This window comes from Cyprinus carpio, chromosome B2, assembly GCF_018340385.1.
Source record: "Cyprinus carpio isolate SPL01 chromosome B2, ASM1834038v1, whole genome shotgun sequence".
Classification (NCBI taxonomy): domain Eukaryota; kingdom Metazoa; phylum Chordata; class Actinopteri; order Cypriniformes; family Cyprinidae; genus Cyprinus; species Cyprinus carpio.
Window position 1 is genome coordinate 20,238,085 of NC_056598.1, and position 23,289 is coordinate 20,261,373.

The 23,289-nt window shown below is 31.4% G+C and overlaps 1 long non-coding RNA gene across 1 annotated transcript; it reads left to right on the forward strand.

Annotated features, from left to right (window-relative positions):
- The first annotated feature begins 6,133 nt into the window (after nt 1-6,133).
- On the forward strand, nt 6,134-7,484 carry LOC109047338. Its single transcript, XR_002010723.2, has 4 exons — nt 6,134-6,317; nt 6,676-6,954; nt 7,075-7,149; nt 7,289-7,484. It is a non-coding gene; the product is annotated as an uncharacterized LOC109047338 (long non-coding RNA).
- Nucleotides 7,485-23,289: the final 15,805 nt, after the last annotated feature.

Sequence of the window (23,289 nt, forward strand, 5' to 3'; positions counted from 1 at the left end):
GAGTTAACTAGCATGACTTTGACAATGCAACAGCCATAGAAATGCTTTACTGTACACATTAATACTTATAGATAGCTTATTGCGACTTGATAACCTGCTATCTTTAGACCAATTTTTGTTCCTTCTTTTTTTTTTTTAGCTTATGACACTTTAATTGTCCTATACATCTCCATAAAATATATTTACCACAGTGAATTCCAATCATTTAAATGTAGGGGCTCCAAAGTTGTGAAAATGCACAAAATTTTATACAGTTGATTTAATACGTTTAGTTATCATGAATTAACAGTAACCATATGGCTGAGTAAAAAAATGTCGATATCTTGATATTAATCGACTCTCTTTTTTACAGAACAGTATCAATTCTTAAATCCCAAGAATCGATTAGTCTAGCCTGTTTTCAGTTAATGAATGGAACATTGAAGGGCACTTCCCATCAAATAAATTGCAATTCGCAGTGCTTTTAATATGAAGGTTCGTTTACCTCAGAAACAAACACATTTTTGGTGACCATAAACTCTTTAGTCAGCCAGAAAAACAAACTGTAGAGAGTGGTACTGTTCTTATGTTTAATTTATATTCCATCTTTTTTTTTTTTATTGCAGCCACCATTTAAATGTTTGTTTATATATAAGTAAAAATATTATGTAATTGTAACTTTATTATTTTAAAAACTTAATTGAGTGTAATTTTAGCAGTTGTAGGCTATAGCTTACAAATCGGTCAATTTTAACATTCAATATTATAGTAATATAGTACCAAATGACTCATGAATATTTTACAGCATTAGTTGAGATGAGTTGAAAATTTGGCAAGTACTGTACCTGATATATATATATATATATATCTCCAAAATAATCGAAATCGAATCGGTAATCGAATCAAATCTAAAGCTTGTAAATAAGAATCGAATTGTGAAATTTTTATCAAAACCCAGCCCTAGTAACCAACTATTTTTACAGCTTAGTTTTGGTAAAATGTAATAATGTCATTTATTTTGGTAAAAAAAATAAATGTATTCCTTATTTTTCCTTTCTTTGTTCATAATATATTTATGTTGATTTATACAACCAACTTGAAATGTGTGTGGAAATTAACATTAATGTATATTCCTTCTGATTCCTTATCCACATTAATTTATATTAATAAATGCTACTAAATATTAATATAAATAATACATAGATACTATAAATACTAATAAATTCCTTCCATATTAATTTATATTAATAAATGCTGTATTCATTGTTTGACAACTAATGATTTAGTTCATTTAGAAAAAATAGGACCCTATTTTGTCAGTGTTGTCACTATGCAATTAACTACTATAAATTTGAGTTGGTGCAAAATTGGCTTACTTGAGGGGGAAATTGGGTTTACTGTAAATCACAGAGGAATGAACTGTGAGCTTGATGCTGTCTAGAAATGGAAGGGGATGGGGTTGTTCTTCGAACATCTCTCAGCTCCTCACCCACTTCCTGACAGGAAACCAGAGTGGTTGAAGATCTGCTAACCACATACACCAGCTGCCTTATCATCTCACTCCTTAATGCAAACTCCATTGAAACGTTTTTGCCAAAGAGTATTTCAGTGTGTACTCGGGGGCACGTTGAGTCAATCTTTGATGAGCCCCTGCAAAAACTCAAAAGTCATTTGATTTCAGAATGCATGTCTGTTTCCTACCCTGTTAGCTTCAGTTTGACCAGACCCTCATTCATGGCTTGACAGCACTTAACACAACTACCGTAACTCACACATTGTCAAATTGCATGATTATAATATAAATTGAAATATTAATTTTTATTCTACAAGCAGCCATCAGAGTCAGATTTTTTCTTTGAATTTGAAACTATTTTACTTTGAACTTTAATAATTTATACATTGTTACTATACATTTTTAATTGCCATTCTGATATTAACTATGCAGATGTTCTACTGCAAACTTTTACAACATGTATAAAATATAACTGTTGATCCTATGTATTTGTAAATATGCATTACTGTATCTGTTTGCAGTAGTTGTCACGCTTTCACCAGGCTACGTTTTTGGAGGGTATAGTGTATTTCATAATGTGCATAAGAGATTAGAAAAGTTAGTTGTTAGTGTGCTAATATAACATACATTGTTTTTGTGTTTCTGATAATTCATTTTAGAAAGAAGGAACTGATCAAATCCAACCAAATAAGGAACCATCAATGTGAACATACATCTGCTCTGGTTCTTATTGCATTGAATTCATTTGAATATCATTGTATAATTTGGGAATTATTTAATGTAATGTTATACAAACATCATAATGATGTTCAAAGTGTTAGCAATTAAGTGCACTAACAACCAGAGTGCTATGTTCCATTACCATGAAACTTATTTATTTACATTGAGTTATATACATTATTTTAAGTGCTGTCAAAATTAGCACAAAGGCATGCGATCAATTATTTCAGTTAAATGGCATTAAAAATATTTAGGGTAGAGTGGGGGAAAATGCCCCCTTAAGTACTGTGCAATTTTTTAGTGAAACAAAGGTAAAAATGTGTTCAGAAAAGTTATCATAGTTTACCCCACAGTCTACCAAAGCAATTTGCTTTACACATTTACAGCAAAATCAGAGTAGCTACAGGCAGTTTTAGCCTAAAATTAGAAAAGAATATAATCAATAATTATGAATTACAAAATTATAATAGCCTATTTGAAAAATCCGACTATGTTTGAGAAAGAAATTACGTCATTCTGAAAATATAGTATTTTTCTTAAATAACATACTCCCTATCTACAGGCCCTACTATTCTCATATCATATATAACTGATTTTCTACAAAACAATAAACTTTAAAGGCACAATATGTAAGATATTTTTATTAAAATATCTAAAAACCACTAGAACAATGTTATATATTTTGCTGACTTGTGTACTTATATTATCCCAAATGTTTCAAAGAATGTTTAAATCCAGAGAAATAAGCAATTTTATCTAGTGACACGGACCGAGTCCATACTGTCATTGTGTCACCTGCCAATGACGTCATAACCCCTCGATTTCTGTTTTTTTTTTTTAGAAAACATGGAAACACCAAAGACGCTTTAATATGTTGTGCGTTTTAATAGACCGGTGACAACTGCACAGATTAGCATTATAACAGAACTTTCAAAAGTATCTATGATAAAACAGCGCTGCTTTACCACACATACTCACGACCGGAAGGAGGGGAAGCAGTCGACTGTGGCATAATAAAAACTCCGCTGCTTTCGAGCTGTGTCGCGCTCGTTCAGCGGCCTCGTTTCGCTTCAACGGCTTACAGCCTTACCCTGCCTCATTCTACTATGTTAATAAATCATTAGCTCATCCATGAACATGATTTCTGCCCGAGTCCCATTGGAATTACATATTGTGCCTTTAAAACACTTTTTTTTCTTACTGCTGAATATAAGAGCATTTACTGTGGAATTTGATTTCTCTCAGGTACAATCACCAGTGTAAGCTTCATAGTGAATATTTCTATATCACTATTGTCATCGTAGTCCACAGTTACATTAAAAAATTATCTTGATTTTATCTTGTGGTTAATTTTGGGAAAAACAATAGTGGGGTGTTTTCCTCCACTCTCCCCTAACACAATTAATGCAGGGACGGAGCTAGGTTTGGCCACCCCACTCACAACTGCTGCTTCTGCCTCTTTTTTTTCTTGACAAGAATTGCATTAATTGCATTTTTTTTTGCATTTAATTGCATTTAGATGCTGAACATCTTTACGACAAAATCAAATGGGAGATGTGCACTCCAACTTCGCCTCACTGCCAGGAGCTAGTCAGAGTGCAGAAAAGGTACAGGTGATGAGGGCGCTTCAGTAGCTTCAACAGTGATGTTGTCAGGCCATATGTCAGTAAAAACAAATTTTCCTGTCCCGTGAGCCATTATACTGAGCTCGTAGCACGTGCTGTTCAATTGCACGAACAGCAGTGATGCGCTGAAGCCTATATAATTTCACATTAAAGCACAAAAGAAACTATGAGCATGCCGTGTCGTAGTTATGTCATCAGTTAAGTCACAAAGTTATCAAAAAAAAGGCTATTAAAGCTGCCTTAAAACTGTGCATCCATGTAGCTGAGTATTTGTATTAAGTCACATTTACTCTAAGAACATGTCTCTAAAATCCAGTGGTTTTCCAAACTGTCCTGGAGCACTCCAGCACTGTCTCCCTCATCTAACACACCCGATTCAACTCGTCAGCTCATTTGTAGACTTTAAGACCTGAAGTGGGTCAGAAAAGGTAAAGAGTTGTGAGAAAATACAATGCGTGTCAGATCTGCATCGAGTTCAGCAGCAGCAGGTCTTAAAGCACTTAAAATAACCCAATAACCCAGCTGCTGTGATGTCTATTAATCAGAGAACAAAAGAAGAAAAAATAAGCTTTAAGGATCCATCTATATTTAATTTAGAATTTAGTGTTTGATATCTTGATTCAATTTCTATATATTTCCTACTTGCTGAAGGGGACTAAATATGACATTTATTATAAGGGGTTTATGTGAAGATTATTTTAAGTTTACTTAAAATAAAGGTTGTTATTTTTAAAAGTCTACAATATTTTAAAACTGATAGCTCTGTTGTACTGTAATGTTGAATGGCTATAGTCAATGGTTAAATATTAGGAAAAAAAATAATTTAATTGGGGCATCAGTGATACTCACCCTCAGTCATAAAAAAGATGGCACTAAAAATATACTGTTTTTGTTTTTTGTTTTTCTACATTAATTTGAAGATTTAATGTGCCATTATTGCAATAGAAAGTGTTTTTAAAAACTTTAATGTTAGGTGGGATTAATAACTAATTAACTGTACATTTTTCCGAAATTCGGTTGACAGCACTAATTAAATGATATTGCATTTTATTATTTTCTCCTAGATTTTGGATCACTAACTTTATTCTTTTAATAGTACATGGTAAAGTATTTAATTCAAGACTTTGAATTGTATCTTGTGTAACATGCATGTGTATTTATATACTGATATATCAGTAAATATCAGTCAACTCAAAAAATAATACTTAAAATTAATCTAATAACAGTTTATAGTGCCTGTGTTACAACTATTATGTTAATATAATAAATATTGCCTAGTAATTATATTCAATTGTAATAAGTGACTATGTAAATACAAACAGCTCCTTAATATGTAGTACTCCTCTCTTATTTTATTCTTAAGTTGAATACTTACATTATCACAAAAGCTCTAATGTAAGGTAAGTTTTGAGGTGGTCTTTTAAATGCCAATTTCTCCATATATATTTGTGCTTATTTATTCTGAAGTGCTTCTATCACACAGAGGAGGATGGTTTTTGTTTCGAGTTGTGTCATTGTGGGGACTGGGGTACCACAGTGATTCGATTCAAGTTCTGTCCCATACAAAAACCTCACAGAGGTTAACTGACTGTCACTGCAATTAATGATCCTTCTAAGGCTGTTATATCATCTTAGACATGAAGACTTCCACTGCAGCTTGGGGTTTCATCTCATGGCTATGGATTTTAAACATAGTTTTAGTCAAATATATCTGTTGAGAAGATTCTTCAGATGATGGCATTTCTCTGTCTTCCATATAAGACAGCCCCTCAGTAGGGGGCATGGGTTTTTGTATTGATGTTTTTCATTGTGTCTGGACTACCACAGTGATACATTCTTCATTAGGCGCTGTACAAAATCTCCTAGCCCTGTTATTTGTCTTTATAAACTGTATTGATAAATTTAAACCGATATCTGACTGAAAGACTGAACTATCACAGAACTATTCTCTCAATCTTGATGTTTTTCTCTTGAAGGCTTTTGTTCCAGTCACCTGTTTGTATATGAATTGAGCAGACATGGGTATATCACGAGGATGACTGACAGATGGAATTACCTTTGAAAGAATATCAAGCTGGACTTCTTCGACTGGATATTTCACATAAAAATTTCAGATCAGTCTTTAGTGGATTTCTTAAGACGTGCGGATACTTTCCATTACAAAAGGATATTGTCAGGGGGCTGAATGAAGTGCAGATCCACTAACTTTTGGAAATCCCATCCGTCTCACGGTCATTCCAAGTAAGTAAATCCACTTTCAATGTTATCATATTGCAGTTTTCCAAACCATACACCTGAATTTGTGAAAACATGAACTTTGGTCAGTTAGTTGTAGTTAGAAGGGCTCGGTTAGGTCAGTTTGTCAGTCCCAGTGCAGATGTAGGGTCAGGAGTGTTTTTGTAAGGGTTACGGTAGCGGTGCATTTTCAGCTACTGACACCTTAACATTTGGAAAGCCAATAACCCTCAAGGTCGTACCAAGTAAGTACTTCTTTTAAACTGTTACGTGCTTTTACACCAACAAATGTGCTGGAGAAAGTAGTGAAAAACTCTGCAAAATAGCTTGAAATAGTTGGTTAGTTGGTTGTGCGGCTGTGATGCATTCAGCTTCTGATCACGGTATGTTTGTTAACTTGGGCTGTTGCTCCAAAGAAAACATTTCTAGTAGAGTAATTGCATTTGTTCATGAGACTAGGGATGTTTTGTGCATGAATAGATGATTGCAAAAGTTTTTCACTGACATCCTGAGCATAGTTTTGCAGCTGCCACATATGTAAAAAGTACAGTCTAGCTAAAGGACTAAAAAACTGATGAAAATTGCTTTTTTTTCTTTGTTCAGAAGATGTACCGGAAACTGCTCCGGTTCTGTCCATCTTGTCCCCTTTCAAGGGCGATGGACCGGATATTTGTCTGGCCGCCGGGTTCTTTCCTCAAGAAAAGAATATGACTTTGACTTTGGAAGGTAACGAACCTAAAAGTCTTACCCCCAGCAATGCACCTTTGTTCAGCACGACCAAAACCTATTATTATGCTGGATTCAGTGATAATACAAAAATCAATGAATGCAAAATGGATGGACAAACTGCAGACAAAACTCCAGACACTCCTGAAACGACAGGTTTGTACTTAAATGAATAATTTTATTTTTTTTAATGTGATTTCATATTTTTAAGTATTGTAAATACAAAATATATATTAAGAGTTATTTATTTTGTTCTACCTAATTTTTATTCTGTAGATAAACCCGAAAGACCGACTCCAAACAAATGTGAAACAAATGCTAAAACTTCTGCCTCAGGGTTCATAGACACTGGTTAGTAATAGAATACATAAGATATTCTACATGTATATCTTGGATGTGTGAACTTATCTACATAATGCTATGATTTACAAGATTTAAATTCATTCAATATCAAAGGATGATTAATTTATTGTTTTAATTTTTTTTTCAGGTGTTCCAAAAATGAACTTCATGAATCTTCTTGTGACAGGTCTGAGAATTCTGCTTGCTAAATGTGTTGCAGTTAATGTAATGATGACTGTAAAGGCATTCGTATTTTAAAAGTTCAATTCAGCCAAATCATCTGAATAATCTCAATTATTAAGTGTAACTTGATCGAACCCTGACAAACAAACAAATGCGGTTATACAGTCAGCCACAGGGTCAGTATTAATCTATATTCTGTCTAATAATGTTACATGGAATGAAAAATACAAATTGTTAGTAATGTCTTTCAAATATACAGAATATCAACAAACATTGCAAACCTTTTTGACATTTAGAAACATTTCTGAATTCAGCGGTATAATGTGTGTATTGCTTTGCATTGGTGTGTGTATTTTCAGCTTTAGTTGCAAATAAGTGCAAGTTAATTTTTTTATATACTTTTACATTTTTTACTTTTTTTTCCTTCTTTTTTTTTACATAACAGTATTGCATTGTTTAAGACTTTTACATTGTCTAATTGTATAACGGATAACTATTTGACTTTACTATTGAGGCACTGATCTTTGCATGTAATATGATTTTTCAAAAATATATTAAATAATAAAATGTCTTGATAAAAGAGAAGTTTCATGTGAGTATGTCTAAACCACAGTTTCAACAGCACATTGGTACTGGAGGCAGATTCTAACCACAGTTTCAGATAAAGATCTACTGCTCGCTTTGGGTTCCAAGAATTAGTATGTTTGTTGCTTCATTTTTTCCACTGTGTTAAAGAAAGAGAAAAACAGCTGTAAAGTCTTACAGCTACAGTTTTTGGAGTTTTTTTTAATTACTTAAAGTTTTTAATTACTTAACTTTTACATAAAATTATTTAAAAATAAATATTCCTCAAAATAGCTTGTCAAACCACTGTTTTGATGATTAGCCTACATTTGAGAAAAGTTAGTAAGTTACTAAGTCTGTTGAGAGCACTTTTTTTGTTTTCTTTATAAATCACTTAATTTTATTATTTATGAACTATTTATTAATGAATATTAAGTGATGTTCTCAACTTTCTTTCATGAAAACTTTGAGCTGAGCTCGCTACTCATCTAAGACCATGAAATAAAGTGTACTGCCCTCCTGTGGCTGTTAGTGGGATTTTGCCTTTGGTTTTGACTGGCTGACTTGAGTGACCTCTAGTGGCAGACTGAGCATTTACATCCAGTGTGATTCCGCATGTTCCACACGTCTTTGGTTTATGTAAACATGAAAGACTCTCAAACGCTTTTGGCTCAAGGAAAACATGATTCTAGTCTGGCCCATGTCCCGTTTTTAGTCTGGCTTACCCCGCTGTTAGACGACCCTTTCTATCACAGAATAATAATAAAAAATATCTTAGCTCTCTGCAAATAGCACATGGTGGCATGGATAACTAGCTTAAACGTCTGTTTTTGCTTGATACTCCATCAAATATAAAGCGGGACTCAATATTAAGTGTTTTGTTCAAGCACAAACGTTAAATTAGAGCTAAAACGCTTTAAAATAAGACTTAGCTGCGTTGACGACAAAAACATTTCGTTTTAAATACGTTTACAAAACAAAACCGAAGCAAATGTAAATGTTAGCTTATTATTATTTCAGAGATTGCTTCTGTATGTTTGTTCACAGAAATGAACAAGAAATAAGTTTAGGCCTTGGCCATGTGTGTAACGTTAAAACTAGGCCAGTAGAACACCAGTGTCTATATGAAGAGGTGAGTTACCATATATTTCTCATTTGAAAGATTGTCTTCACCTAACTAAAATGTTCTGCTGGGCAAGGTGGCATTTTAATTCTCTGGTTTGAATTAATTTTTTAGCAAAGATTGAGGTGTCTGACACTTTTAATACACACACTGTTTCTTACAGAAGAAGTACAAACTTATTCCAGGATCTGATATAAACTGGGAGTAGGGGGACACTAAGGTAAGGATTTAAACTCTTTCAGAATTGATTTGTTTCACCACAATATCAAGTTTAAATGTATTAGAGAGGTTTTTGCATCAAGATCATTGATGCATGATATTATTAATGTCATCAGTGAATTGAAACTTTTTTTTTTTTGGCATGCATTTGATAATTCTAAAATTTAGGAGGAAATTATATGAAATATAGAAGTGTTTTGAGCATTTTAAGCTTTTATCATTGATCTTGAATGCTTGCTAAATTATGATTTGAAGATATACCATTTTAAACGATCTTCTTTATGTGTATCTTGTGTGAGGAGGTTTTATGTATGAGAATGCAACACTGTGGTCATCTGGTTCTGGCTCCAAGCTCTTTATGGGATCTGGAACAAAGTTAATTGTGCAGATCAGTGAGTATTATTTTAAATAGATTTTATTATTGCTTCATAGCATGACATTTTGGCTTGAAACTACTTTTTAATTTTTTAATTTTTTTTATTTTTATTTAAAGGGTAGTGAAATGAGTGATGATGATTTTTCATATGATCATCACTTGTGATAATTCAAAGCATATAATTTAAATGTTTTGTTTTGAGTTTGCACATAGAAATATAGATCAGTTGAAGGATATTGATATGGTGTTTAGTGTTGTGTGAATGACCGGGGAGTCAGTAAGATAATCTTTGGCACTGGTACAAAACTTTTAGTGGAATCAGGTGAGATTTATAATTCTTTATTGCGTTTAAGTCTTCTGTGATGCAAGAAAGTTACATTTATGTACTACTTTGTTTATTATACAGACAAAAAAATATTAATTCACTCATCAGCTTATTTACAAACCAGTTAGTTTTTATTTTCAAAGGATGAAAAAGAGAGTGGAATATTAAATCTAGTGTCAGTCCTTAAAAATAGATAAAGTGTTCTGTTGAGGTGTTTTTGTTAAGCAGTGTAGTGCAGTGTGAATGCAATAGGGGTTAACCAGGTCATATTTGGCAATGGTACCAGACTCATTGTGGAATCAAGTAAGTTGTTTATTTGTCGAACTAAATATTTTGATAGGTCACTGAATTCAGATGTTAGATTAAACATAAAATTGATTGCAGGTCCTATTTAGTGTTACGCTTCTAAAAATCAGTTTGAGTAATTGTAATGATAAGGTTTAATCTTAGTATCTTTTTGTAAAATCTAAAAAACAAAGTAATGTTGCAACAACATTAAAAGATCCAACTGCATGGCTGTTGTATTTGAAAGTGTTTAGTATTCGGTTACTTTTTACCTTCATCTAAATCCAGTTTTAATCTATGTGAAAATTCAACTAAATGTCATATGCCGCTTAATAGGAAAATATAAATAATTTATGTAATTATTGAAATTGATTTCAAAACATTTCTGTTTTTTCAAAATTACTGTACGAGGGGTTTGAGGCATTAACAGGGAGTTTCTGTAATGGTGTATATCTTTGTGTGACTAGAGGGAATGACAAGCTTGTTTTTGCAAATGGCACCAAACTAATTGTGGAATCAAGTAAGTTTCTGCTCTCTAATGTTTAAATCACTAAAAATATTTATCTTAGAAATGACTTTTAAATACTAAATAAGCCGTTTGCAAAAAGTAGTTTAGTATAATACAAATATTTTGTGTGCATTTTAAAACAACTTATTTTTATCACACTTCTTTAAAATATACCTAAACATGTAATCAAACATTTAATGTTTGTGATTGTTTACTACATTTATCATATGAGTACAGCATTATTGATGGCTCCGCTGGGATTTTTCAGAGGTAGAATTAAAACATCATATATAAGTTACAAATAACATGCCAAATTTTCTTGAACAAACAAATCTAACAGAATATTTATTAAAAATGCATAATAAAATCTCCTCTGATAGGTATAGATATGTAGTTTTAGAGATTGCCTCTAATGCATAGGTTTGTGTATGGATGTATAGCCATGTGTGAATTCTGGTAGTTTTGGATATGTAGTTTTTGGTATTGGATCTAATGTTTTGGTTTGTTTATGTAAGTTTGGACTTTTAAAAAAAATTCAGTTAAAAAATCTTCAGAGTTGTGCGTTTTGTTTTATTTAAATTTTTCTTTTTTATATTGAGAAAGTTCTGTGACTTTGGTGCTAGAATTGCTTTAGTAATTGGGCAAATGTTGAAGGATGAAATATTAAAACTCTGTGAAAGGTGATTCTGAAGGGTTGCTGAGTGAAAGTCCTAGAAAAAGTGCTCTTTTCATGTAACAAATACACCAAAAAGGATATTCATCTTATTTACAAAATTTTAATTTTCCAAAAATGATTCTCTTTTAAACATGCCCTGTTATTAAAGTCTTAAATCTTACATTTCAGATTTAAATCTATATTTTGAAAAATAAAGAAAAGCTAATGAGTGCATAACAATAAAATGCTGTAATAAACTATACTACTAAAATAGTAATTATTAAAGTAAAAATTGTTCTGCTGAGTGAACAAATAGCAGTTTCAGTGTTTGGCAGTATTTGGTATGAAGCGTCACTTTGTGTGTCTAATAGTGCAGACAGGATCTTTTTTGGAAAAGGAACAAAGTTGCAAATTCAAACCAGTAAGTAAAATGCATATAAAAATTCTATGTTTGACAATGGAAATTAAACTGTTATGAATAATACTAATATTTTCAATTTTTAAATTCCTTAACAATGTACTACATGACAAACAAAGATGCATAGTCAAATTCATCATTTTAAATCCTTCAAAATACAGTTGGGTGCATTACTGCATTGGTTTAGCTTCTAAAATTTATTGTACCTTAGAAATGGTTTTTGTAGTGGGGTAGTAAGCTGTGTGAATGTTGGTGCTGGAAATAAGCTGTTTTTTGGTCAAGGGACCAAACTCTTCGTTGAATCAAGTAAGTAAAAAAATGATGCATGTTATAGAAACAGAAGAAGTACTAAAAAAAACATAGACTAAATTTGCTGAACTATATGAATTTGTAAAAATACTCTACTAAGTTTCTACCAAGTTCGTTATCATGTTGTAGGACTTTTTTAAATTTAATTTTTTTTCTGTTCATTTCAGACTCTTTGTTTTGATTACCAGAGAGTGTGATAGAGGTGTTAAAAGAACATCAAATTGTTTAACAAGAAACAGAAATTTAATGTAAGGAAAACAAATGAAACTACAGGTGTAATATTACACAACATCATAATGTAAATAAATATGTGAAAACATTGATTATTCCCTTCATCAGTTTTAAAAAATTCTACCTTTAAAGTCTAAATTTTTACTTTTTCTGCAATGACAAGTAGTGCATTGAGTTTTTGATGCAGGTTGTAGTGCTGTGTGGATGCAAATACTAACAAGTTGTTTTTTGGAAGTGGAACAAAGCTCATTGTTGAATCAGGCAAGTATTTGAGTAATTTACAACATAATACTTTATGTGCATGTTGTGTCAATTTAGTGATGTTGTACAGGCAAGCCCAAACACTAGTAGTTTTTTATCTCATTAGGTCTTTGGCATGTAAATGTCATTTGCTTTATAGTACAGTATGATCATCCAATGCATATTTGATTTGAATGGATAGGAAATCTTTTAAAAAAGCTTTGACTGGTGCGTATTTGGTTATGTCTTGTTTTGTAGTTCATCGGTTGATCATAAAAGGTCTCCAGATAATTATATACCGATAGTGACGATTGCATGAAATATCATAAACATACAATATATTTATTGTAGCCACTTATTTTGCTATCTAAAGTTGCATAAGTTTAGTGAGTGAGAATAATCTGTCTGTAACGGGTAATGAACATGGTGTTTTGCACTGTGTGTCTGCTGGAGGTGGATATAACAAGCTTTTCTTTGGGTCAGGCACAAGTTTACAAATTCAGTCAAGTGAGTATACAAAAAGCAACACAGGCTATTATATTTAGACATTTCCATTTGCATTACACATCAAAGGACATTAAAGCACATTAGACTCATTTGCATCATAGTCAGTCAACACCCAAGTAATACAACAAAGTCAATTAATATTTTTAAGAAAGAATAAAAATTCACATTATAGGTTGCTTTAGACAAGCTGCAAATTTAGCAATTAAAGAAATGAGAGGAAAGAACTTAAATTGCATGAAATAGCAATTTTGTATCTTTAGTTATTGTTAGGTATTTATATTTGTGCATTTTTGCTTTATATCGCTGTTATGAAAGTGGCCATGTATTTGTTAACGCACAGAGTACTGTGTGTCTAGCAGTGGAGGAACATGGCAGGTTATTTTTGGAAAAGGAACAAAACTCACAATAAATTCAGGTATGAGAAAATCTCAATACCTTAAAAAAACATACCTAGTCTCATAACACCTTTAGACAGTATTGTATTGTAATGTAATGTAATGTTCATTTATTCAGGTTTAGAAATGTAGATGTTAGATCATCTCAACAGGTGAATTATAAAAACATGACCATTGCTAAACTGTTGAACTGTTTTTAGTATGCATGTATTATAACAAATCCCCAAACAAGCGTGATATTGCACATCAGAAAATGCATATGTAAAAGAAATCATTATTCTCTTTTTACATATTTAGTTAAAAAAACACTTCTAAAAGTGACCGGCAGTTCTCTGCAAAGAGAGAAGTGCATGGGGTATTTGGTATAGGTTGTAGCTCTGTGTGAATAAAGGAAATTATAAGATTATATTTGGCGGCGGAACAAAACTCATTGTTGAACCAGGCAAGTAAAAGTTACAGAACCCTTTTTTAAAACGCTTTGTGTAATATACTAGGTGTATTGTTTGATATGGTTTAGTCACGTGAGAAGAGAAGGTTAGATGAGTATTTTAATTTAAATCACTTTTTATGCAGCACATGCATTTCAATAAAATAATTCTCTTCTAGAAGAAGAAACCAAGTGGAAAAAATGATCTCCTTAGATTCATCCATTTTTAAAATCAAAATTATTGACCAGATCATGGATTTGTCATGACTTTTCTAATAAAAGAGATATATGAATGAGAAATTTCACACAATGTTGATAAGGAGTTATTTTCGAGAGAGCAGAGTTATTGCTAAAGACAAAATTGGTGTGTGACTAGTGGAGACTTGAAATTCTATTTTGGCTCTGGAACTAAACTGACAGTTGAAACCAGTAAGTGCTTTGTATAGCTTTGCATTAATGCATAACATATTACTATTATTATTTTACATAATATATTTCACTGAACGTATTTCTGAGTGTGTCAGTATGCTCACTATTAATCAAAATGTTGTGCTTAATTTTTACTTTAGCACAAGTGAAAGTTATTGGAATTTGAACTGTTTACATTTTCCACATTTACCAGAAGATATAGATGTCATGTCCTTATAGATTATAATGTCCAAAGCCTTAGGGTTTTTGATTTGTAGTCTGACATTGTGTGAATCCTGGAGTCGCAGGAAAGGTGCTCTTTGGAACAGGCACAAAACTGATTATCCAAAGCAGTAAGTTCTTTAGGATCAGTGATGTTACATTTCATTATTTTATTTAGTATGTCCTAGATTAAGAATTTAGTCTTCCTAGATTAAGAAAGTTGTTTTAATTAAAATGCGGGTATAGACCTTAGTACATAAGACAGCAGTGTTGCTTGTGATGGGTTATTGTTGTGCGATCACATTTTGTTTGACTACAAGTGGACTGAACATTATTTTTGGGAGAGGCACTAAAATAACAGTCAATGCCAGTAAGTTCATTATTCTCAGCCCTGTTTATTTCAGATGAATATTTAAATCAGGTTTATTCTGTGTTGCTGTAGTCCTCAGGAGAAAGTGGCACATATTAGGACAACTGTTTTAAAAACCTAAATATTCTATATGTTTATAGACCATTCTCTAGTGAAGCTGGGGTTTGTTTTCCTTTAAACAATTAGCATGTTTTTGTGTGGCTGTATAACTGTGTGTGACTTCTTCTGGAGCACAGAAAATAATATTTGGAACAGGGACAAAGCTCATTGTAAATACAGGTAAATGATTTCTATTTGCACACTAGATTTAGATCACAACTCTTAAATACGCAAACCAACATGCAAACAAGAATAATCTTATTTCCAATGGCATAATTACTCACAGTGCACATAGGAGTACTTTATTTTTATTTTGAGGGGAAATTTAGGTAAAGCATGTAAAAAAAAATATAAATGTATAAACTGTGTATGTTTGAGGGAAATGAGGGAAATATTTATAAAGTGTGTATAATGTTTACTGTAACAGTTGAAATACTCAGCCAGTGAGCTGTAATCAGTTATAGTTATGATGCTTCCTATTGTGTGACTGATGGATATGGAAAAGTGATCTTTGGTTCTGGCACAAAATTACATGTTAGTACAAGTGAGTATACAGAATCAAACACAGTTTACCTTCTTTGTTTCTACTGTTACTAACTTACCCACACTGACCTATAAAATGGACAGTATGGTAGATGAATGGGATCGATTAAGAGAATATGTCAGTTAATGACAGGTCATAAAACTCAAGCGATAACTGAGTTCAGATTTTTTAATATGTGAAAGCATCTTAATCAAAAAGCAGATTTGTGACTGTTGTGTTGGAAGGTTTTAGTTGTGTGGTGTCATGTTGTGTGACTTCTGGCGGAGGTTATAAGATGATCTTTGGGTCAGGCACAAGGTTGATAATTGACACAAGTAAGTTTATTAATTTCAACGTTAAAACTGTACGTACTTTGATCCCTTTTCATATTTATCATATTCGCTTACATAGCTATTGTTTGTAAATTACCAATGTCTTTAACTAGACATTGAACACTTTAAAATATAATGTAATCTGTTCTAGCAATCAGGTCAATAATTCAAGGGAAAGATGCTAAAAACTTTAGTGCATTTTTGTGCTAAATGAATTTGATCCATAAAATAATGTTGCCGGTTTAATGGAAATGTCTTATAATTTTGGTTCATCATAGTTTATATCCCCAAAACCTCACACTATTATTGATAACAAGGGTAAATTTGTGAAATCTTAGTCATTAGTTTGGATTTACTTTTTCATGTTGCATAAATCATTGATTTAAACGTAGAAAGTTATTGTGATGGTAAACTGCATTGTGTGACTTCATCTGGATTCAATCAAATCTATTTCGGCTCTGGAACCAAACTGATAGTTGAAACAAGTAAGTGTCTATAAAAAATTAGAAAACATCATGACCATTTGGTATCCAGATCATGATATAAATGTGAAATTGCTCTAATTTAGACACTAATAGTCCTAGTGCTACAGCACTGCCGTTAATATTTTATTTATTTAAAGTTCAAAACATTTAAAAACACCTTTTATTTAGAATTGATTAGTTTTCACTTTGTCATTAATAAGTTATGGCAGATGAGTTTAGTTTGAGTTTTAGTCTTTCAGGATAGTTTATGTTCAGAGATCTGCTAGTGTGTGACTTCTGGAGGTGGAGGCTACAAGATATTTTTTGGGACAGGCACAAAGTTAATTGTTGAAAAAAGTAAGTTTGTTTATATTGAATTATCATTGCTGCTTAAAGTGTGCTAAAATTTTCATTGTTTTTTTTTTTTAATGAAAAGCCATGATTTAAAGAGAAATCTATAATTCAATCTATTCATGACTTCTCATTTAATATCGCAATGGTTAGCATAGTTTCAAATTTCTAATTTAGTATTGTTGACAAACTTCGGAAGGTATCAGACATTTTTACTCTGTAGTAACCCTGTCTACAAGATAAATATTATTGTAATTTGTAACAGCTTGTGACAGCTTGCTTGGGAACACTTTACAATAACATTAAATAAAACATAAGTTGAAAATATTAAAATATATATATGTAGAAGTTAGAATTAACCTAGATTGATTAATGCTGTAAAAGTATTGTTCACTTGTATTGTTATTTCATGTTAGCTTTTGCATGAACTAGTGTTGATGAACTGAACCTTTTTGTAAAGTGCTACTGTTTTCTTTTATAGTTCATGTAGTAGCATTGAGGATGTTTCTGTAAAGACAAAATATTATGTGTGACTCAATCTGGAGGCTTGAAAATCACTTTTGGCACTGGAACCAAACTGACTGTTGAAAATAGTAAGTGTTTTGGCAATTTAGAAACTACTGAAGATTAAACACACACAAAAACATAATTTCTTTGGAAGGTTTTAGTAAAACATAAATGGAGCAATCCATTTGACACAGACTAGACAATGTATGCAAAAAGTCATTAAGTAATATTGTGGTTAGTTTATAATTAACGTTTAAATAGAAATGTTTCTTTAGAGTTTTTACAAAACACACTGCGTAGTAAAGGTTTGTGTTGCATGTGACAAGAGATTTTGATATGCGGTGTTACATTGTGTGTATACTGGAGGTGCAGGAAAGCTTATTTTTGGGAAAGGCACAAAATTAACAGTTGATTCAAGTAAGTTAATTATATTTGGCACTACTTGCATCATTATGAACACTTTATCGGTATCTCTACGATTGAATGAACATAGCAGTTAAATCAATCCCAAACATGTCTTTTGCCATTTTAAAAGATCTACACAAGGACACTTTTCTGCTTGTTAAATGTAATTGTTGAGTCTAATTAGTAATTAGAAACTTTACTGAACATTTAAAATTCTTTATGCTTAATGAGTGACCTTTCTGATTCTCTTTTGAAACAAAATTTAAAAAGTCAGCGTTTTCATTTAATTAACAACATTTAAAAAGTTGTTAGGGAATAGGTAGTTTAACATTTGAATAAATAAAATGCTTGACTAGAGCATCTCTGGAAAATCTATATCAGTTAAAAATGTTGTAAAACATTGGTCTTATAAGCTGAAATGTATTAAGGATATTAAACTGTCGCTGTTACACAGGACTTTATACTTGCAGTTTGCAGTTACAAGTTGGACTGTATATAGTTATACTTGTAGAGTTTGACAGAGCAATGGCTGTCTAACTAGTTTTTGTTGTTTGGTTTTGTAATGTGTGAATACGGGTGGAATCAGTAAGCTTATATTTGGCACAGGCACAAAGCTGCTAATTGAAACAAGTAAGTTAATTGTAATCATCTTAAAGTAGAATACAGCAAATTCCTGATGTTGTTAACATTGTCCCAGTTTTGGTAATTGTTAAAACTTGTGTAAACTTTTTTTCATATTTTATCCGTAAACTATAAAAACAGGCCGCATGTTTTTGTTTTGCAATATAACAGTGTGTGACTGGTACTGGAATACAGAAAATAATATTTGGGAAAGGAACAAAACTCACTGTAAATGCAGGTAAAATTAATTTAATTTCACTCTTATGTACTCAAGAGAGCACTGGTATGAGTATATACTGTAACATTTTACAATAAGATCAATTTGTTGGCATTAGGCATCATGAACTAAACATGGACGATTTTACAGCATTTACAAATCTAGGTTTATGTTACTTAAAAAAATACTATTGTTAATTGAAAACATTGTGGTATTGGGAAGTCCTTCACGATTCAGTCCACAATAATTTTCATTATTTATATAGCTTTATGTTTTTATTAATTTAAAGATTAATTTTTCATATATTATATATAACATATCACCAAAAGTATATTATTGAGATAACAATTTAATAAGTTAATCATATGTAGTCCTTAATAGAAACAAATGCATATTTAACCATACGTTTCATATGCTAGGAAAATGGTTATTTAGTGATGCACTTTTTACAAAGTGTCATTTATTACTACAATTTAAAATTCATATTTAATACCCTTTATCAATGATAAGTTTACACATTAATCGTTGACTGCCTAAGAAAGCCTTTCAAGTAGTTTTTGCTTGGTAGTCCTATGCTGTGTGACTTCTGGAAGTGGAAATTTCAAGCTTTTCTTTGGAACAGGCACAAAGTTGATAGTTGAAACAAGTAAGTGTTTTCTGGTATTAGTAAAGAGGAATGTTAGTAAAATAACACTTTTTAATGCATATATCTGGAATGCATATCAATATACAAATGTAATGCATTTAAAATAAAACATTTTAATACAGTCCTCAAAAAATACTTTTTAATATAAAAAATTACTCAATATTGTTATTTAGTGGCGTGCTTTTCACTAATGGTAATTCATTAGTGTGATTTAAAATGCATGTTTAATATACCATATCAATTACAAGTTGTCATATTCATCAGACTCACTGAGGAGAATTAAGTTTAAGGTCAGCTAGTTTTTGCTTAGTGGTCTTACATTGTGTGACTAGAAGTGGACTTGACAAGCTTATCTTCGGGAAAGGCACAAAATTGATAGTAGAAACAAGTAAGTTTGATTATCGGTTCTTAATGTGTTTTCCGATTTTGTTTTTGCCACTAAATAATCTTGTTCCTTTGTCCCAGAGAGAATGTTTCTTGTAAATCTATAAATACAACATGCATAATTTCTAGCATGTATTTGTGTAGCTGTATAACAGTGTGTGACTCAGGATCACAGAAATTGATATTTGGGAAAGGCACAAAGCTCACTGTAAATGCAGGTAAACAATATGTTTTCCACTCTTATACTGTACGTTCTAAGGAGAAAATGGGCAAAAGAATAAATGTGCATATCCAAACAAATAATTTCTATATTTTAGACATTCTCTAAATTTCAAGCGTAAATTTATCAAAAAGTAAAAATCATTAGTATCGATTTCCCTACATCAGGTATCCATCACATGATATATTTTTTTAGGCTTTTACATATTTAATAAGTATATTTGACAATTTAATTCTTAAGACAAACTAACACATGAAGTATGCCAACACAATAGTGCACATACTTCGATAGCGCTTCAGCTTAATAAGATTATAAAAATGCTTTCATGTGAAGGGAAAACTGATCATTTCTAATTATTATTTTATGAAAAGTTGATTGAGCCACTTAGACCAAATAGTTTTTGTTTGGTGGTCTTACATTGTGTGACTTATGGAGGTGCAGGAAACAAGATTATCTTTGGGAAAGGCACAAAATTGATAGTTGGAACAAGTAAGTTTATAAATATCAGTATTATGTGTCATGAATTCATAGTATTTGAAATGGTTCCTTTATAAATGTCGTTAATTTTTTTTCCCTCCATAAGTTAACCTCTTGTCAGATGGCCATGTCTTGGAATGGTTGTTAGTGACATTTTACTCTTTACTCTATCTTGCCTTATGTTAAACGATGGTATGGCAATGAGCTAGATATAAAAATACAGATCATGTAAAGAAAGCAGTAAATTTGACAGGATACAGTATTGAGGTACAGTATGGTTGTAAATATATAATCTTTAGGTCAGATAATTTATAATGCATGTTTAAAGAATACTACAGCACAAATAATTAATTCATTTTTACTTCAGACCCAGTGGAAATGTTGGAATGTTAAATACCGCTGTCATTTTTACACATTAGATCTAAATCTAGTATAATATTAAGATTTACAGTCGGATTCTTGTCTTTGTTGGTTAAACATCTATTTTATTATCAGAGGCAGTTTAAAATTTCAGCAAAAGTTCCCTCTATCTGAAAACAGTAGGACACATAGCTGAGTTTTACATAGTGAGCTATAGCATCTTGGGTATCCCTAGTTTTTGGTGTTTGGCTTTATAGTGTGTGACTGGAGGTGGATTCAATAAGATTATATTTGGGACAGGCACAAATCTGATTATCGAAACAAGTAAGATCATTATTACTCACTATACACCAGAAGTACCATTGAAATGATGTTGTTTGACATGTTTGGTTTTTTAAGAAAAGCCTTGGTTTTTCTTTCCTATATAAAACGTTAATAGGAAAAAATAGGATAAAATGAATAGGACAAAATCTGTTAACATCAGAGCTGATTTAATCCTAAACTAATCATTACTGAAGCTCTATATTTTTGTATTAAATTCTATATTGAATTTGTGTTTCCCTTAAGCAGTCAGCATGTTTTTGTGTAGCTATATAACTGTGTGTGACTGACTCTGGAGTAAGGAAACTAATATTTGGGAAAGGCACAAAGCTTTTTATAAATTCAGGTAAAACTCTTTTCACTTTTTACAAGAAATAACGCAAACAAACATTGATTCACTCTTACAAGGACTTACAGTATAGTGCACATAGATTAAGGTTATAACAAAATATGGAAGTAGAAACTTAAGGAATGTTGAATATTATTGTGTCAATGAAACTAGAGGAATTTTTTGAAAATTAGCATTTAGACAAACATTACCGTCTAATCTCATAATCTTAGGACTCTAATAAGTAACCAGTTAGTGTTATGACGTTTCGAACTGTGTGAATGATGGAAGTGGATATGGGAAGCTGATTTTTGGCTCTGGCACAAAATTGTATGTTAATGGAAGTGAGTATAAAGAATCCCACTTTTTTAAATTTTTGTTTTTATTACTAATGTTATTAATTTTGCAGAAAAATGGCAAAGCTTTTTTTCTCGCATTAAAATTGAATATGTAAAATATATAGCAGGTGATAAAATTGTATTTATATTTTAATTAAATTTGAATGTCTTAAAGCATATTCACAAAAACACAGCGTTATACATGGACTAGAAGGTTTTGTTGTTGTGGTCTTATATTGTGTGACTGGAGCTGGATATAAAATCATCTTTGGGACAGGGACAAACGTGATAATCCAAAAAAGTAAGTTTATTAATGCTAAGCCATATATATTTATTTAAATTAATTGTTATTTATTATGAACTTTTATAAGCGATCCAGAATTTTTTTTAAAGAATCTTTCTAAGCGGTGAAGCCAATACTAATATTCACAGAGGAAAACAACAAAACAACACTGTGAAAATTTTTTTTTTAAAAAATTATGGTAAAAAAATAGCAGCTGTGGTTGGCAGAACTTAAAGTATATTTGCGGTTTAATTCTCAAGAGAAAATAACACGTATTTAAAATATTCCAACAAAGTCATACATAAAATATTGCTGTCATTTTTACACATTACACCCAAATGCGATTTACATTCTGATTCTGTTTTGGTTGGTCAAACATCTATTTTATTATCAGAAGGGATTTAACATTTCAGTACTAAGTTCCCTTTATCTGGAAACAGTATTTACTAGTTTTACATAGTGATTTGAAGCATCTGGTTATCCGTAGTTTTTGGTGTTTGGTTTTGTAGTGTGACTGACGGTGGATTCAGTAAGCTTATAATAGGGCCAGGCACAAAGTTGATAATCAACACAAGTAAGTTAATTATTCCTTAGTACACTCTAAAGGTACCAGTGACACAACATTGTGAAAAGCTTTCGTTTTTCTTCTCTGTGATAAAACTAAGTAATTAGTACAGGATCTATAGCATGAGAGCATAAAACTGCTTTAAAGCCTAAACTAAAAATTTTTTGTACTAAAGCTCTATATTTTTCTATTAAATTCTATATTGAATTTGTGTTTCCCTTAAGTAGCATATTTTTGTGTGGCTATATAACTGTGTGTGACTAGCACTGGAGTAAAGAACGTAATATTTGGGAAAGGCACAAGACTTTTTATAAATTCAGGTAAAACTCTTCTTTTTTTTCATATATCTTTTTCCAAGATATAACACAAAAACCAACATTGACTCACTTTTACAAGAAATTTGTAAGATATATAATAGCAAGTGATAAAACGTTATTTATTTTTTAATTAAACTTTAAAACGCCTTAAAGCAGATTCATAAAAACAGAGCGATGGTACATGAGTTAGATGGTTTTGGTGTTGTGGTGTTATATTGTGTGACTGGAGCTGGAAATAAGTTAATCTTTGGGGCAGGTACAAAGCTAATAATCGAAACAAGTAAGTTTATTAATGCTAATGCATAGGCATGTATTTTATGATTTTTATAATTATAATTATATTATTTTTTTATTGAGCTGTTTTATTTGCTTCTTTGTGTCACAGCCATTCAAAAAAAATTAAAACTAAATCTTTATAAGCATTTAAGCTGATGTTAACGCTGACAGAGGAAAACTACAAAACAACAGTTTAAAAAATCCATAAAAATAACAGTAAAAAAAAAACAGCAGCTGTGGCTGACAGAACTTTACAGTAAAAATATGGTAGCAGCATTTTAGGTGTTATGAACTTTAACTCACACACATGCAGAAAAGTATACTTCATTAAGTAATAAATTGTTAATTTA